Here is a 5,186-nt window from a genome sequence, read left to right on the forward strand (position 1 = left end):
GCAAGCCTTTAGGGATGAGAGTTTTAGGAACTTCAGCTGCTCCGCACCTGAATCTGAGGCAGAGAGCTAAGCCAGGTTTTTATTTAACCGGGTTGGGCTGAGTAAACTATGATGGGCAGGGTTGATGCAGCACGGCAGTGCTCAAACTCAAGTCAATAAAATGTAATTGCAGCGCTCATCTAACATGCAGAGTTGCAAGAACACCCCCATATCATGGTTTAATGGGATGGCTTGGATCACCAGGCAATGTCTGGGTCCCCTCAAGCTTTTTTCAGCTGGCAGCAAACCACCCCCGCCCGCCCACCCCCGTTCCAATGCTTCAGCCAGAGGGTCTTATAAATGGAGTCTTCCCTCAAGCACTGAAAGTTGTTTTGGGTTGTTGGTTTTACTAGGGTTTTGTGACCCAGAGTTGTAAAATATAACATGGGTGACCCTATTAAGATAGATAGATATAGATAGATAGATAATGAATGATAGATTGATGATAAATGGATGGATGGATGATTGAATGGATAGCTAGGTGGATGATAGGAAGGGTATATGCATAATTTTGTATTTATTTAGTCATGTTTATGTAGTGTATATTAGAGGTGGAGACCCTTCAAAATTTCATTTTAATGCATGACAATTAGTGTACATTTAAAGTGACAATAAAGTTATTATTCTATTCTATCCTATCCTAAGTAGGCAGAGATAGATAGATAGATAGATAGATAGATAGATAGATAGATAGATAGATAGATAGATAGATAGACAGACAGATAGACAGACAGATAGATGATGGAGAGAGAGAGAGAGAGAGAGAGAGAGAGAGAGATGGAAAGATAGATAGATGATAGATGGATGGATGGATGGATGGATGGATGGATGGATGGATGGATGGATGGATGGACGGCTAAGCAAAGCACAGTTTCAGTTTTGCAGACCATTTCTGGCTTACCAACAATCCCCAAAGGCTGTGTTCACATGGCCCATGAAGCCAGAACAAACCTCATCATAGTGTGTTCTGTGAATGATTCAACTTGGCCCCTGTGGTTTGTAAATCATGGTTAATGATTTAGCATGTTGTTTAACTTCTGCTACTACCCTACAAGCTAGGCTTCACACAACTTAATGGTTGGGTTCAGGTAACTCACAAAGCCACACAATTTTTTGATCTCAGTTGCTGTTTCACCTACAGATCGGTGTCATGCCTTGGCCCAGACCATACTTTGCTGAACAATCCACACTTAGTTGGTTTCTTGAAGGCTGGCATACCAGAATGATGAAAAAGGTCAAGTTTGTCAGGTCCAGCATTGTTCCTTGTTGTTGTTAGTCCCGAAGTCATGTTCAACTCATCGCGATCCCATGGACAACATTCCTCCAGGCCTTCCTGTCCTCTACCATCCTCTGGAGTCCATTTAAGCTCCCACCGACTGCTCCAGTGACTCCATCCAGCCACCTCCTTCTCTGTCGTCCCCTTCTTCTTCTTTTGTCCTCAATCTTTCCCAGCGCAAGGCTCTTTTCCAGGGAGTCCTTCCTTCTCATGAGGTGGCCAAAGTCTTTGAGTTTCACCTTCCGGATCTGGGCCTTCTAAAGAGCAGTCAGGGTTGGTCTCCTCTACGACTGACCAGTTGGATCGCCTTGCAGTCCAAGGGACTCGCAGGAGTCTTCTCCAGCACCATAGGAATTGACCAAGATCGGTCTTGCCACAAACAAAGGATCTTCCCGGTCATCAGAAGACTCAAACAGACAAGGTTGCTTCTCCAAAGACAAAAAAGGGCAGGCAATAAATGGTGATCACATGACCCCAGGACAGTGAATCAGAATAGAGCTGGAAGGGACCTTGGAGGTCTTCTAGTCCAGCCCCCTCCCTGCTTAAACAAGAGATCCTACCATTTCAGACAGGTACCTGTCTAATCTCTTCTTCAAAACTTCCAGCGATGAAGCTCCCGCAGCTTCCAGGAGGCCAGCTGTTCCACTGGTTAATTGTCTTCACTGTTAGGAAGTTTGTCCTTAATTCCAGGTTGGTTCTTGGTTAATTTCCATCCATTGTTTCTTGTCCTGCCCTCTGGTGCTTTGGAGAATAAATTGACCCTCCTCCTCTTTGTGCCAGCCCCTCCAATACGGGCAATGCAACTGTCATAAATACAAATGCTAATTGCCAAGTGCCCCAATTTTGATCACTTGACCATGGTGTGGTTTTTTTTTTTTTTTTTTGCTGTAAATGTGAAAACTGCCACAAATAACTTTTTCATTGCCGTTGTAACTTTGAACTATCACTAAATGAATGGTTGTAAGTCGAGGTGTTATGCAAAATTAAAATAAAACTTTGTGGAGAATATCTATCTATGTTGGAGGTCTCCAAACTTGGCAAGTTAAAGACTTGTGGGCTTCAACTCCCAAAATTCCTCAGCGAACCTGACTGGAGGAAGAATTCTGGGAGTTGAAGTCCACAAGTCTTAAAGCTGTCAAGTTTGAAGAGCCCTGATCTAAGTGGTCACTAGGAATCCAAAATAATTTGATGTTGCAAAATGTTGCTTTTTTGCCACTTGGACTGTTGCACGGCACTGGTTTATATGCCATGATTTGAGGCTTAGGCTGGTTGCATGGACGTTAGTCCTTTGTGACTTATTTAATAATTCATTTTAATAATGTGATGTATTATTCTAGAAGACAGTCTTTGGAAAAATAGCTCGGGGCCATTAATAGGCATCCCTCAGAAGCTACAGTGATTTCATTTGCATAATGACATAATGACACTATGTCATTTTCCCCAGACACCCAAGGACACGGATGTCAGAAGCGGCAAGGAAAACCTAACTCCAATGCTGCATGCAAGTTATATACTTTTTTTTTCCTCCAAAGAAAAACATTAAGCTGCAGACCATAAGGGCATCATTTGCACACCGACGGTCTGGCACGCACCCAGGGGTGGGATTCTACTGGTTCCAACCGGTTCAAGCAAACCGGATGTTAAAATTTGCATCTGGTTCGCTGAATTGAACCGACCAACTGGTCCTGCCCATCCCTCGCCTCCCCGGAGTCTCCACACGGCCTATTTTCCATGGAGGGTCTACGCGGAGGCTCTGGGAAGGGAAAAAAAAATAGGTCTTCCGGAAGTCCAGAAACGGGCCTGTTTCTGGCTTCCGGGGGGCCTCCGGAGCCTGGGGGAGGCCGTTTTTGCGCTCCCAGAGGCCCGAGGGAAGCCTTTGGACCCGTGTGAAGGTAAAACATGGCCCTCTCGGAAGTTCTGGTAGGCCACACCCACCCCAGCAACAGGGCAGGGAACCAGTTGCTGGGACTTTTGAATCCCACCCCTGCACACACCTTTCCATTTTGACAGGGTTACAGATAACTATGCCTGCCAAGCCCATCTTGATGTTCAAAGGCCGGTCCACTCAGTGGACGAGAAACACAGGATTTTCTTCCTCTTGTGGTTGGTTGTCATTTCGGACGCAGTAAAGTCGGATTCCTGCAATGGATGAATTCTGCAAAGGCAGGCAATATTGAACAAAAAAAATAGAATAGGAACAGAATTCTTCATTGGCCCAAGTGTGATTGGACAGCCAAGGAATCTGTCTTCGGTGCGTAAACTCTCAGTGTCCATAAAAGCTATAATTGGTAAATCGTGATCACAAGTCATCATAAAATGCATGCATCATTAATCATAGAACACCGAGGGATAGTCACAGGATACTAAATGAGCAATCAATGTAAATCGTCCCAGGAAACTAAATAAAACAATTTATTTAGAAAGAATGCATCAAGAACATCGCAGGATTCGCAGCCAGTGGGGGGGAGACGCTTGTATTTTGCGTATAGTGATGGTGTGTGGTCAAAAAAGTCAAGATGGAGGACGCCCCCTAATATTTGGGGATGGGGGGGGAAAGGCAGGTCTTCTTCACACTTATATACCACTTTACAGTGCTTTACAGCCTTCTCTCTAAGCAGTTTACAGAGTCAGCCTATTGCTCCCAACAATCTCGGTCTTCATTTTAACCAGGGGTCTCCAACCTTGGCAACTTTAAGCCTGGAGGACTTCAACTCCCAGAATTCCCCAGCCAGCTTTGCTGTTGAAGTCCTCCAGGCTTAAAGTTGCCAAGGTTGGAGACCCCTGATTTTAACCACCTCGGAAGGACGGAAGGCTGAGTCAACCTTGAGCCCGGTGGGATTCGACCTTTCCTCTACGCCGCCGCCGCTGCTGCTTCACCGCGTCCCCACGATCGCGGGGTGGCCCTGCCGTTCAGAAACCCGCATTTCCAATTGGCTGCCGGCAGCTTGGCGTGCAGGCTTTCCAACCGCCCCCACCCTCCATCCCCCTCGTGGATGCGTGTCTCTGTGCACGTGTATACGCGGCAGGGATGCGTCGGAGTCGAGGCGAGGTGGAGAGGGCTCGATCGGAAGCGCTAGATTTAGCCGAGGCTCGTCGGGATCCTCTCTTTTCGCTTAGCCCTTAATCGATGGGGGTTATTTTAGTTTAGCCGGCGTAGAAGCCGATCGATTCGAAATAGGGTTTAGACGGGAGGAAGCGCTGGGGGGAAGGGGGAGACGAAGCGCGCCCCCGCGTACCAACGCACCCGCGCGCATCTCTCTCTCCCTCCTCTCTCTCTTCTCTCTCTCGCTCCCTCTCCCTCTGCCTCCATTCATCCCTCTCTCTCTTCTTCCTCTCTCTCCCTCCCTCCTGTTCCTCTCTCTCTCCACCCATCCCTCTCCTCCTCTTCCTCTCTCTCTCTCCTTCCATCCCTCTCCTCCTCTTCCTCTCTCTCTCCACCCATCCCTCTCCCTCCTCTCTCTCTCTCCATCCATCCTTCTCCTCCTCTTCTTCTCTCTCTCCCTCCATCCCTCTCCTCCTCTTCCTCTCTCTCTCTCCTTCCATCCCTCTCCTCCTCTTCCTCTCTCTCTCCACCCATCCCTCTCCCTCCTGTCTCTCTCTCCATCCATCCTTCTCCTCCTCTTCTTCTCACTCCCTCCATCCCTCTCCTCCTCTTCCTCTCTCACTCTCTCCCTCCATCCCTCTCCTCCTCTTCCTCTCTTTCTCTCCATCCCTCTCCTCCTCTTCCTCTCTCTCTCCACCCATCCCTCTCCCTCCTGTCTCTCTCTCCATCCATCCTTCTCCTCCTCTTCTTCTCACTCCCTCCATCCCTCTCCTCCTCTTCCTCTCTCACTCTCTCACTCCATCCCTCTCCTCCTCTTCCTCTCTTTCT

The sequence above is a fragment of the Pseudonaja textilis genome, chromosome 10 (genome assembly GCF_049901715.1).
Source record: "Pseudonaja textilis isolate UNSWEBS1 chromosome 10, rPseTex1.2, whole genome shotgun sequence".
Taxonomy (NCBI): Eukaryota; Metazoa; Chordata; class Lepidosauria; order Squamata; family Elapidae; genus Pseudonaja; species Pseudonaja textilis.